A 14517-nucleotide genomic window follows, 5' to 3' on the forward strand; every position below is an offset into this window, starting at 1 on the left:
AAACAATTAGTAGCTGCGCTCTAGAACATTATTTTGTATTTCTAGTAACCTTTCTTGCTTGGAGGAAAAGCCCGAGTCTACATATCACGCTGACTTTATGCTGCCCTTTGAGTGTCATAATACAGAACAAATACGACATCTCTACTTCTGGATACAGCGGAAGGATAGGTGACCTGCGAACTTCGAGGTAGTTGCGGTACACATACACAGCATCTTGCAACGACCCCAGTTCTGCGCATAATAAACATTCTCTTATTCAAGGCCTAATGGTACTGGGAACCACTAATTCTCGCGGTGACCGAAGTAGACTCCATTGATTGTGGGGATTAACAGGACGTAAATATGTCTGGGCTATCAGGCGCATTGTATGCGGTTGGGCGTGAAGAATAAGTAATTTTTACCAAGCGGGCACCATTTACTTCTGCCTAAATCTCGTGGAACGGGCGTCTTATATTCTCGGCTGCGTCAGAAAAGCGGCCGCTGTGCCCGAAAATCGAACTAGCATCCTCAGGCCGTTGCAGCTCAACGCCGTAAACACAGAGGCAGTGCAGTGCGAGGAACAGTAAACTTCCGTCAACCTAAATGTCTGGAAATATAATTTTTAATGGAGACACAATCGATAAATTTAACGATTATAGCTCTATTTCAATGCCCAGGACATCGGGATATAATATTGTGATAAAATAAACCTCACCATGCGCAAAGGACTAGTTATGATGGTGAATATGCTGTCCGATACCCAATGCGGAGGTGAGTATGCGACAGCGTGGTGTTGAAGAAATAAACTTTATTAGAGTGAACTTTGCTACACAACCAACGTAAGAATAGAGCAATGTGACAGTAGTTATCAAAGTCAGATGTTCGGACGATGGTTAAGAAATAGAATGGCGCGACGTTTGCTTCCAACACATTTATTTAGAGTGCTACTGTGTCTAGTAAGATCGCCTTGAATTGTTAATATTTTAGATGAAAAACCAATAGTTTGCATTGACCACCCAGCAACACTATTTCTTTATCAAATATGATTGCCTGTGTGGCGTGCAAAAGTACATGAAACGAGGTATCTCGCTTCAAACGTAGATAAAGAACCCGGGCGCGGCCAAGCACTCGTAACAAACTCATCAGTAAGCCGACATGTCATATTGCGTAGTTTAAGGCAATTCCCGTCAATCTCAATCAATGAATCAACCGGATGCTAAAATAATTCGTCGAAAAAACCAAATACAATGTACGATTAGTATAGGAGAGCTTTAGGCGAACAACCTGGAAGACTTTGGGGCGCGTACATCATTTCACAAGCGCAAGACACAAGCACGACAGCGCCGTGGTGTGCGACGCACGACTGGTCGGAGATATGGCTGCCACGAATAGTCGTACGCTGGAATTTGAGACACATGGCCCGATGCGTGCGTTGGATGCGACGTCAATGTTACTCCGCCCACGGTTCTGGCTCCATGGTTGCTTTCCTGTGTAGGCGCACTCCGGACAATTTTTATACGTGCAAGAAAAATCCGAGCTGGAAAAAAAAAACATTTATGAACTTGAAGCAAAAAATATTACGTCATGCATTCTATTTTATGTGTTCAGTTAGGCGGTTAGGGGGTGGTGTTTAGCACCGACGGTTCCGCTCATCCATGCTGTTGGTACCGCTGGCAGCATGTGTCTACCAGGTGTCTATTATCGTCGGAGAGCGGGGGAGCGCGTTCCGCGCTGTTCCTTCAAAATACACGGAGCTGCCCCTAGAGCCTCTTCGAGGCTTTGAGAAAAACTTTCAGAGTGACGTCATTCTAACGCCACCTTGGGGCTCTCATTGGCTGTGGCGCACGACGGCTGCAATGACCGTACTAATAATTCTGACTCCCAAATAACAAGTTTGCGCCTTCTCCGACTAGCGTGCGCCGCCACAACCGTTCCTAACAATCAGTCGTAACGATCAGTCGCGTGCCATTCCCATGCTTCATTCATGCATGTGCACGAATGGCCCAACACGTAGTGGAACTCTGTTTAGTCGAAAACGTTATCGAAGTAGTTCATTGCTGAGGCTACGTCCTAGTTTACATTACGTTTGTACTTTAGCGTTTAGGTTGCGTAATCAAAGAGCGGTTCCATGCCGTCGGGCATCGTGGTCGCCTGCCCTCCATATAAAAGCTTCAAAGGGGTCGTCTACATAGTTTTCCAGACAGCTGTGTCGTGCAAAAAAAAAAAAATTCACAGCATATCCACGGGGTGAATGATGATGAGTGGGCGAAGCTCCTGAGGGGAAATCATAGGTAAAACCGTGACTCTTCAGTGAAAGTTCGCCCACTACATCTGTGTCCGAACGTAACGTCTAGAAAGGCTCGCTTAAACCGCGCGTCGGCACCTTGGGGCTGAGCTCGCCTGATGCGTTTTGCAGACGCCTCACGAGCTCTCACTGCATCGGGGTCTGCCTGCCGATACGCGCGCTTTCTCGCCGCTTCCCGTTCTCTGACGTTTTGGAGATCCTCTTCGCGCCGCCGTCGTGCCGCTTCGCGTACGGCAGGGTCCTCGCGCCGTTGCCGTGACGCTTGGGCCTCTCGTTCTCGAACGCTGGGATCTTGGAGGCGTCGTCGCGCAGCCAGACGACACGCTTCGGCCTCTCGCTCTCGTACGGCAGGATCTTGGCGGTGGCGTCGCGCAGCTTCACGGAGCGCTTCTGCCTCGCGGGCTCGCACATCTGCAGCCTTATCCATCGGGCGACTCCGAGCGCGCGCCAACAGCGAACGGACTTTATTACAACGCTCCCTGCCATCTAGTAAACAATCCAAGAACTAAACTAGAGGTAGCCACGCCATCTAGTAAACAATCCAAGCGCATCTTTTCATCATATACAAGTACCGCCATCTAGTAAACAATCCAAGAACTAAACTAGAGGTAGCCACGCCATCTAGTAAACAATCCAAGAACTAAACTAGAGGTGGCTACATACATACGTCGAGGATGGACAGACCCACGCCCTAAGGAGCTTCGCCCCTAAAACTGGACATCAGATAGAATTCCGTTTAGCCTCTCATGTTCAACGCTCAAATACGTACGCAGCACATCCGCCGCCTTTTCAGTCGTTCAGCTACTCCCTTGGTTTCTTTTATCCGTGTTGCTTCAGCGTAAGACTCCTTCCATAGAATTTGCAGGGAAAGTCATCCCTCAACAGTTATTACAAAGCTCAATGTTGCATGAAGATGGTTGATGAAGGTTGATGAAGAATTCGATCACCTTTGTGCAGTCTCGTTGAGAAGAGCGGCAATTCCTGCGTAGCGTGACACGTAGTTTATGTATAGTACAATCAACATGTTCTTAAATTATGGAGTAGAAAAAGGACCAAAAAGGTGTATTCAGACCTCAGGGGAATGTCTCGATGATACTGCAATGGGCGGTAGACAACCGTCGGTCTTATCTGTTTCGCTTTTCGCCACTGGCAATCACTGCAGCTCTGGATGTAGAGTGTGGCAATGATGCTTGCCGTAGCAGTAGTATAGCGCCCTAAAATTTCTAAGTGTACCTGCTGTGCCGACAACTTCGGAAGGCGTGTCTTTGTGGCACGCCTTCTACATGTTTGCCGCTGGAGTCTGCGGGATTGACGAGATGATAATTAATTAGTGTTCCGGGTCAACATTTTCTTGACAAGGACAAGAAAATAAAAGCCATGATAAAAGCCATGCTATCCCACGCCTCCTGATCTGTTATGATTAGTTCCGATTTACAACTTCACGCGTCAAACGTCTTTTTCAGTTCTTAACGGTGTAAGCGTGGCGATGGAACCATGGCTAAGCGCTGCAAAATGACTGACCCGTCTGTTGCCTTTCCGTACAAACACGTATATTTACAGCAGGCATGAAGTCCACAATATGTAGAGCTTTCCTTGAACATTTAATACAAGTATGAAATCGGAAAATTTTTGAGGTAGAATCCAGGCAAGTTTTTATTTAAAAACTATTGGACCGGGTCCATTGCGACGTTCGATTTTGACAATACCAACGAAATTCCAGGTCCGCAAGCTGTTGCAGGGCAAATTCGCTCAGCGTCATTACGCTGAAAACCAGGTCATTTTTATATTAGACCTCTGGTAGTAGGTCTAGGGTACACGTAGTAGTTAGGCGAGGTTGCAATGTTTTCTGCCTATTTTAGACGGTTCTCATAGGAAATTTCCATGGTGCATGCGTCATCGCCCGAGGCAAAGAGCGCTTTAAAAATCTGCAAGACAGCACAGAACATGAAAGTCTGTTACCACCTATCATGGTCTGCCGTATAGGTATGAAGTAAACTTTAGAAATATCGCCTGTAATAGCGATTCAGGTTTTAGAGAGATTCAATAGTTGTTTTTCTTGTATTTGGACACCGTGGCTTGTATAGGCGATGGCGCTTTCGCATCTGTGGTACTTTTGGACGCTGACGGCCTAAGGCCTATATCACTGCCGTCGAAGACTGGTCGAGATGGTACATGGTCCAAAAAGCATTGCAAAAAGACAATTACCGAAAGAAGACGATAAGGACGACGCACAATATCCAACTGATTTTATTGGGAATGAGAAACAATATATACCTCACCAGTCTAACCAAATTATTTCATCTCTGAACGCGTGAAATGGTCAGTGTTTCATCTGAAAGCGTGATAAAAGCCATGCTGTCCCACGCCTCCTGATCTGTTATGATTAGTTCCGATTTACAACTTCACGCGTCAAATGTCTTTTTCAGTTCTTAACGGTGTAAGCGTGGCGATGGAACCGTGGCTAAGCGCTGCAAAATGACGGGCCCGTCTGTCCCCTTTCCGTACAAACACGTATATTTACAGCAGGCATGAAGTCCACAATATGTAGAGCTTTCCTTGAACATTTGATACAAGTATGAAATCGGTGAATTGCCAGTGTCACATTCGCAGCTCAACGTCATTTAAACTGTTTCAAGATAATTTTAGTAAAAAAAGGAATGGGGCGATATTTTGCAATTATAAACCGCCATGTGTTGACAGCAGACAGGAAATCTGCAACGTTTGCAGGTTCACGGTAAGTAAATATTGAGCATAAGTAAAGAAAATTTGAAGTAATAATAGGGTCGCATTATGAAGAACAGTGTAATTTTCCAGAAGCATACAAAACATTCAGTGCTACTGACCATTCACGACAAACGAAAGATGCGAACATGATTGTGTCGAAGCGACGCTTCAACGCATGGACATCGGCCACCACTGGAGGGTCGCTGTATATGTTTCCTTGGCAAAGCATGTTTAAAAAGTGATGTTGCCAACAATCATACGGCAAATGTGTCTCTTGTGGTCCTCTAGTATGATGTAACATCAGAAATATTTCTGACGTATTTTGTTTTTCATCTAAATGCGGAGTAAATTCAACTGCATTGAAATAAATTCAACGTATGTTGAGAGGAGAAAGTCAGTTGACAGTGTCGATTGACTGATATTGCAGCTGTCAGCGCCCAAGCAACACCTGGCTGACAAGGCGCCCCGTAATACGGGCTTCGCATTATTTTTGAATACACCGAGATCATTAATACGTCACCAGAGCGTATATTTGTGGGGGGCGGGTAGAAGAGAAGAAGGTGTGCTGAAGAAGCAAAAACTTATCCTGAGCACAGACACGGCGATGGAATCCAACGAGAGAATCAGGGAAGAAGTCCCTCTTTTCGAGAAATTCAGAGAGGCGAGTCAGAGCCATACGTTCAAGGGTCATACCAAGGCATAATGTTAAGGATATAGGCGGAAGGTTAGCAATGGAAGGTGGTTTTCCAGGTTTGGGAATCATGGTAATAAGGGAAGACGTCCAGGAGCTAGGTAGGCTGCCACTGTCCCAAGCTTAAATAAAAATCTGGAGGAGGAACTCTTTCGCATTGTCGGGGAGGTTGCGGAGAGCCATGTATGTGATGGCGTCTTCTCCAGGAGCAGAACGCTTAGCATTTCCAACCAGGGCCGCCTCGAGCTCCCGGAGAGTGAAAGGACGGTCGAGATCAGAATTAGGTTCACCTGAGTAGTCCATATAGCTAGGAGTAAGAGGGGGCGGGAGATAAAGAGAGGCTAGTTGGTTGAAGATGTCGGAGGCCGTTGCTTGAGCAAGAGCTTTAGCTAAAGTGGAAGCAAGCGTGGGCTTAGTGCCTAGGAGAGATTTAAAAAGAGACCATGTCGATCGTGAGTGCAAAGCAGAGTCAAGATTGTCGCAGAGAGCACTCCATTGAGAATGTTCGAGGGAAACGCAGTGGGCAACAATCTCGTCTCGTAGAGCGGCGATTCTGGAAGCGAGCTGAGTATTTTGGGGTTGGGAGCGGAAGGAGCGCTGCAGTCGCTTACGCCGGCGCCATAAACGGAGAAAGTGAGGGTCAGAGTCTTGGATTAGATGACGAATGCGAGCACGACGACTGCTGCTTGAAAGCGTGGCGGCAATGCCCGACGTCCAGTTCTCGTACGACGCAAAAGAGTGGGAGGCCGTAGCCGTGAGGAAGGCGTCCCAGTCAATGTGAGTGACGAGGCGACGTCGCGGGATGTGGGAAACGGATATGGAAAGATGAATCAGAAAATGGTCGCTGAGCAGGTTTTCCGCTGTGACCCGCCACTGAACTGAAAGGGGCCCCCGAGAGAAAGTAAGGTAGGGTGTCGTGGGCCGCTGGGAGGTAGTGCCGGCTCTGGTAGGGTAGCCCGGAGTATTAGGAAGGGTGAGGTGGCATTCCTGTACAAGACAGTGGAGAAGGCGGCCGGGTTTGAGGGTCTGCGCGTAGCCCCAAATAGTGTGATGGGCATTGAAGTCACCCCCAAGGATTAGATTGGTGGTGGACGGAAGTGAGTGAAGGAAGTTGCATAGCGCACTGAATAAAGAGGAAGTTACAGGCGGGTTGTAGAAAGAGAGAAGGGCCAGTGAGATTTTAGAAGAATCATAATAGACGACGCTGACTAAATATTTGGGAAGGGTACATGGTATGTGCACTGGTTCCACGAGCATATCGCCACGCACATAAATGGATGCTAGTGGCGTGCTTTTAGCGGCATGATAGGGGTGGTAACCTGGGATGGCACTAGTGTGCGAGCCTCTTGTATGAAAAGAAAATGAGGGAGAAAATGGCGGTTAAGAAGGTACTGATAGAGAGGCAACTTAATATTGCGTAAGTTTCGGCAGTTCCACTGCACCACCTCCAAATCCATAGCACTGGATATCTAGGTAACGGTGGATGTAGAAGAACGGTCATTTTCGTATACGAGGGGAGTGGTTCTTGTAAGGAAACATTAATGGAACTAAATGAGTTGAGTTGCTCGAATTGAGTATTCAGCGTGGCAAGAACTTTGAGGATGGAGGCTACCAGCTGAACCAATCCAGTGTGCTGAGCGGTTTCGACTAAGTCTGCCAAAGGCATGAATTGGGTTGTAGAGGGAGTTGTGAATGTGGCAAGGTGCTGATTGAGCTGGGCAAGTTGGGAGATAAGACAGACTGTGGTTGCTTGGAGTGTTTCGGTGAGAGGCTGAATCTGCTGTTGCAATTCCTGGGAAATGCGCTGCTGCTAGAGCATCGTGAGTTGGAGGTCGAAAAAGTGACGGCTCTCCTCCATCAAGGAAGGTGAGGGCGTAGCATTGGACGAAGCGGACGGTGGGACCGACGGTCCTCTCAGTTTAGCAGCGTACGAGGCCGGTGGGGATGTGACCGCTGAGTCAGATGCAGCTTGAGAGGACGGAAGGCAAGGGGTGTCCTGCGTGACCTGGCGCAAAGCTATGAGGCGTTCAAACGCAGCATTAGCCAATGCGTATTACTTTTTGAGGAGAAGGGGCAGGTAGGGTCAAGAGAAGGGTGAGTGTTTACCTTGCAATGAATGCTCCAGGGTGAGAACATGCGTAGGTGCTAGGGTGAGGTGGTAGAAGGGAAGCAGAACGGCGACACTTGGCCGGAGCACTATGCTGCAGGCACTGGTGAACTCGGTGTCCCAGAGCGAGACAGCGATGCATGTCGGAGGTTAAGGCTTGTGGGGCGACACCAAAAAGCTACACGTTTGAAATATAATTGTACGGGAATCATTAGCATGCCCCTCTATCACCTTGAACACTGTTCTGGAGGCAGTACCAATTCGAACAATAATATTTACTAGGTTGATAACGGTATGCTCCATTTTCATTCGTCCTGATTTTGCACTTTCGAGCCCCGACTTCAAGGCCCTGGAAGACCAGCTTACCCAACCATATATCCTCACAGACGACCTTAATGCGCACAATTCTTTTCGGGGCTCTTCTCTCACAGATTCCTGAGATCGCCTGATAGAGAATTTTTTTAAATCTTAGGAGCACTCCTCTTCATAAAAAATAAGCCCACATACGTAATTATAGGGCACAACACACACTCATATCTTGACTTGGGTATTGGCTCCGCTGTTCTCTTTCCTCTTCTCGATGGGGGTGTGTGCTCTCACCCGCAAGGCAGTGACCACTTTCCCAACTCACTAACATTTATAGGTAAAGGCCCACGCAGTCAATCTTCCCAGAAAGGTTCAATAAAGCAAGAGCTAACTGGAATACATTTACAGAGACATCAAAACAACATCACACATTCATTGGACACCTACACATTGAAGAGGCCACCGAACTCCTCAAGCCGCACATCCTCGACGCCGCCGAAAAGTCCATTTCCCACGCCTCTAGTGCCCTGCGCAAACAGAGGAGGCCGCAGTAAAATGGTGACTGTAGGCGGGCGCGAGAGGCCAAGAACAAGGCGTGGGGTATCCTCCGTCGGTTACCCACGTCGAGAAACCTCCTATTGCTCAAACAGGCCAAGGCATTAGGAAAACGTGTGCGCTGTGAGGCAAAACGAGAAAGTTGACCCACCTTCTTGACATCCATTCTCACACGGACACATACAAAGTCTGGACATATGTACGTAAGTTGAAAGGACAACAAACAAACAGCCTCCCCATGGTTAGCACGACAGGGGACACACTCAAAGACCAGGCTAACACTCTTGCACAACACTTCGAACACGTTCCCAGTTCAGAACACTACGCAAACACTTTCACGCAACACAGGACGCCTGCGGAACAGAGGTTCCTGCCTGATAGCAACAAGTAGCACACTGCTTACAATTCTCCGTTTTCAAATCATGAGCTGGAAGCAGCCCTGACCACATGTAAGCCTTTAGCTCCAGGTACCGACCAAATCACATACACCATGATACAACACTTACTCTCAGGCACAATTGAAACACTTCTACATCTATACAATAAAATACGGCTTTCGGGGCACATTCCACACTCTTGGAAGAAGGTCATAGTAGTGGCGTCTCTGAAAAAAGGGAAGGGCCCATCCTCTCCTGCCCCATTTCTCTATACCGCCCATTGCTTTGACAAGCTGCCTCTGCAAGCTCTTCGAGAAGATGATAAATAGGAGGCTCGTGTAGTTTTTTTAGTACAATGGTTCTCGAGAGCTGACGGGCAGGCTTCATGGCAGGGTGATCCACTAATGATCAACTCGTTGCACTCGCTTCTTACATAAAAGACGCTTTTATTCATAAACAGGTTTGCGCACTGGTGTTATGTTGACCTTGAGAAGGCCTATGATACCGCCTGGCGCTACGGGATCGTCAGTGACCTAAGTCATTTCGTGTCATCCAAGATGATGAACACTCTTGCTAGTTATTTGTCAGAAAGAATATTTCGTGTGAGAGTTGGTAGCGCACTCTCAAGGGTTCATGTGCAAGAAAACGGCGTCCCGAAAGGTGGAATAGAAAGCTGCATTCAGTCCATAGTTAAGATAAGCTCCCTTGGTAAGGCATTGCCACCTACAATTTCTTATACAATGTGTTGGAACTTTATATCCGCGAGGACAAAGAAGTGATGCAGATGGTAGTAGACTAGAACGATGAGGAACAATGGCGGCGATCGGACGTGTTCTGTCTGTGGTGTAATGTAAATACAGTTCTTTTCCCTTAACGAAGGCGTTGTAGTCGCGACAAAGTGATCACTTTGTCGCGACTACAACGTATTCGTTAAGGGAAAAGAAGTGTATTTACATTACACCACAGACAGAACACGTCCGATCGCCGCCATTGTTCCTCATCGTTCTCGCCTACTACCATCTGCATCACTTCTTTGTCCTCGCGGATATAAAGTTCCAACAACCTCCCCCGCGGCAAAAAACAGTGAGACGTAAGGGATAGTCCTAGTACCCGTGTTTGCGTCTGTACTTCCAACAACGCCGTCTTTGCCTGCGTGGTACGTTTCCAGTCATCCAGGGCAAACGCTCGCCTCGCTGGTGGTTCTTGTGCCGGTGTTTCCAAGTACGTCTAACAGCAGGAGAAACCTTCATTCGGTTTTTGTTACCCTTCTTTCTTTGAGAACGGAAGTGGTCGTGGCGATGAGTCCGATAACTTTCATGCAAGCCATTGGCCACGACAATCATTTGTTTCACATTCCTGTATCGTGGCAGAGAGAACTTCAAAGCAAATGTCGCGATGGCATCAATGTCAACTTTATGCTTCCTTTTGTCTTTTTGTATTTGATGCACCCACGTTCTCTTTGGCAGGGCTTCCTTCAATGCGACTACTTTAAGGTCAGCTGGACGCCGCACCTGCATTAGGGACGCGTGGTTATCGGTAATGGCTGCAGTTCCAGCTGGGGTGTCGCTAGTTGGCGAATTCTGTTTACTGTTGCTTTGTCCTTCGAGGTCAACTGGACCGTCGGGATATGCACCTTTTTGAGCACCCACACCTTCCAGTTTCCGTTCAAGTTGAACGAAAGATTTCGGTGCCGCTTCGTGTATATCGGTGTCGTTGCTAGAGTGATCGATAACGTTCAATGGGGAAGTCATAAAGCTGTTCGCGGTTGCAAGAGGCGTGTCTCCTTGAGAAGCGTCACCGTGCCAACGGTAGTTTTGTTGACGGGTTGCAGGGATGTCAATTTCAAATGGAGCTCGTTCATACTTGAGACAAAGGCCGCGGAGATGTCTTCGGGGGAACACCGTCGCTTGCCTTAAAATGGATTGCCAAGTTACGATGAAGTCACGGAGCTCAAAAGTGTCCATAAACTCTTGTTCAGCGTACTTGCCAGACAGAAAGGGTTCAATTTCGCGGTCGGTGTTGCGTATTTGTGCGGACTCATAGTCAAGGCGGTCGGTAATGACGGATATTTCTTCACGAGTAGTGTCCGCGCTCAAAATGGCAGCCTTCGCTTGGGAGATCAGCGTCGTTATAGTAGAGCGTTGAAGACTTCGTTTGTGGTATAGCTGATCTCTAGTAGGCTCCGTTAGTGATTCGGTCATGATTAAATCGGTTTCAGTTCCTTTCAGGCATTGGTCGCAACCGTTGAAGTACATACCATGGTTCGTTGATCCCTCGGGTTTTCGGCACCACTTTGTCGCGACTACAACGCCTTCGTTAAGGGAAAAGAACTGTATTTACACAATGCATGTAGACGACGTCCAGGTGTCTTTTAAATCATGCAATATGTCCATCTGTTTGCTTCAAGTCCAGATCGGTGTCAAAAAAATTGCCAGCTGGGCAGACAAGAACGGTTTTAAACTCAATCCAGAAAAAGCACTTCAGTTTTCTTCTCCAGGAAGCGTGGGATCCATCCGGCCCCAGACATTACCCTTAATGGCGTTTCGATACCTGTAAGGAAGGAACGCAAGTTTTTAGGTGTGGTGTTGGACGAAAAACTTACGCTCATCCCTCACATTACACAATTGAAACATACATGTCCAGAGGCTCTGAACATTCTTAAAATCTTGTCACACCAGTCATATGAAATGGAGAAGAAACTCCTCTTACGTATTTTTACAAGCCTAGTGTGGCCTCGATTGGACTATGAAAGCATTGTTTAGGGGTCTGCAACAAAAACGGCACTGATAATGCTCTACCCAGTGCTGCATCTGCGGCTTCGCCTTGGATGTAGCGCTTTCCGCACTAGTCCAATCGAGAGACTCTAAGCCGAGTGTGATAAATGGTACCTAAATCACCAGAGGTACCTATAACACCATGGACTTGTATCCCTCAAAAATTGTGGCCCTTACTAAGCACCCTTTCAATTCCACTATCAATGATACATCCTTACAACTGTTTTTAAATCGTCCTTCCCTCTATCTGCCTTTTTCACTTAGCGTAAGAGAGGAAGCGACTGAGCACGAGGTCTCCTTTTTAGAAATTCACAATACACCCATCACTGATTTTATAACACCATACAACCTGAGCCCACTGTTCTGTGACCTGTCTTTTACGCAGCTTGATAAGAACAGGGCAAGCGCACGAAGAATTGCTATTCTACGGCATTTGATGTATCTGCATGATAAATGCAGAGCTGCAGAGTTTTAAGTGCGAATGCACTTCTTAAGCGACCCTGAACCTGCGTCCACCGGCGATGTCCGCATAACATACCCACGTGGGGGATTGGCCAGGAATCTCCTCGTCTTCCTTGGCAACGGGGGGAGATGGGCGCGCGCTGCCTGGCCGCTGACATGGCACATACCGACGTGGGGGATTGGCCAGGAATCGGGCATGAGAAGGGCTAATGCACCCGCTTAAAGGAGTACTGACACGAAATTTCAGAGCTGAGATCCGCTCTAGCAATCAAGTACAACGACAACACAAATAGGTGTCTGTGAATAAATGCATCTTTTTTTTTTGTAGTTGTGTGTGTGTGTGTGTGATCTCTCTTTCGCGAACATTACCGAACCGCGCAAATTCAACTCGTGCATTCGCACTTTCACATTCTTCCCCTCGGGGAAATGCGGGGAATTTTTTCAGTGATGCTTCCCAAACGTTCACTTCGGTGTCTTGTGCTGCTCATGGACCAAATTTTGAAGGAGGTAGAACCTTGAATGCAGAGACAAGTATTTTTTTTGCCGAAGGCTATGAAATCTTTCTGGTTGTAAGTTTCATAGTTGAACATCATATTCCAAAATCCATCATCTATACAGATTCGCTGACCGTTTTCTGTGCGTTGTCATACGGAAAGTCATCGAAAAACCATGTCATTATTCTTGCCTTCAAATCAATTATGCTAGCTGATTTTAATACCTTGGGGTGACTGTGTGGGGTGCCAGGCCACTCTGGCATTGGTGGAAATGAACTGCCGTAAGAAATGGCCGCTAATGCTGCACTCCGAAAAACAGTAAACATAACACTACCTTACACAGACCTGAAGCCACACATAAGACAGCCATTCCGAAAAACTTGGCAACCAGACTGGAGCGGACAGACAACAAACTACACGTAATAAAACCGCACTTGGGACAATACACTTCTGACTCACACAACAGGCACATTGAAGTTACCTTAGCTATGTTACCAATAGGCCATACACGTGTAACGCACTTGCACCTGCTCACGGGATCTCCAAGACGCGTGTGTAGCAGGTGTGGGGATGGCCTATCCGGGATACACATCATCGTTCAATGCAAGGCACTTGACATTACACGACGCAAACACTCCAGAGAACTCTACAGACCACATATTTCATTACATCTCTCATACTTATTCGGAGACGATGCCGTGTTTTCTGTTCAGCGCACCGTAAGTTTCTGTCAGAAGTTCAGTTCTTACAACTCATCTTATACCACCCATAGTTTTACGCCTGGTCCTATGCATCAGCCCCATTATTTATATTTTCCCCTTCTTGGTCTTCATCCTGGGCCTGTGCACCAGTGGTGCTCATAGCCTTTAATTGATTTTATTCGTGTTCCCACTAACCAATTTTAGTTGTCTCCTGTTCATCAAAACACTTGCTTGGCGCTCTTTGCCCTAGTTGGCCTTGCACCATTAACATTCAAACATCATGATCATCATCCATTTTTTAGCCTGTTGACAAAATTACCAGCTAAACCAAATATATACTCACGGCACAAGAGAAACTTCGCGCAGTTCGAACATATCTCACTTCATTCTGATGTCTGATCTATGCCACTTACAAGCTATCTATTATCTGAAAGAGATAAGTAATCACAAAATAATCCTCTTGTGTATTACTTATAGCAGCCGAGCTGATGTAACTGGTCATAATGTGTGGCGCCTAACGCGTAACGCTTTAAAATGAGTTAAAAAACGCGTTAAAAACGCGGTAAAAACGCCACACGCGCAGTGGCTTTAAGAAAACGAACACTGGCCGAAATCCCGGGAAGCGTGAAAATGCCGTGCGCTTGTGAGAGCAAGTCCGGCGGCTTAGTCTAAGCGTCCCCGGCTCGCGCGGTGAGTTTAGCAAAAAACAAAAAGAAAATGCGGCGAAAGTGTTGAGGAGTGCCTCGCTTTGCCTAGCAGTAAACTCAGCCATAAATGGCAACACACCTCCGCGGAACCTTGAAGCAACTTGAGGAATGTCGGGCCTGATTCGTGCAAGTACGCTCTACGCCTGCACCCACGTATCGTAAAGCGATTTACCACTGCTTTACGCCAGGTTCAAAGCGGCTTTCGTAAGTTTTTTTTACGACAGCTATCACTTCACGACAGCTGGGGCGCCGCGGGGCGCATGAGGAACAGGACGCCAATAATGCATATCACGATGAAAACAACTACCACAATTCAAACGGATGGCGGAACGTGC

Source organism: Haemaphysalis longicornis, unplaced genomic scaffold (genome assembly GCF_048455015.1).
Source record: "Haemaphysalis longicornis isolate Haplotype H1 unplaced genomic scaffold, Haemaphysalis longicornis Haplotype H1 scaffold_28, whole genome shotgun sequence".
NCBI lineage: Eukaryota > Metazoa > Arthropoda > Arachnida > Ixodida > Ixodidae > Haemaphysalis > Haemaphysalis longicornis.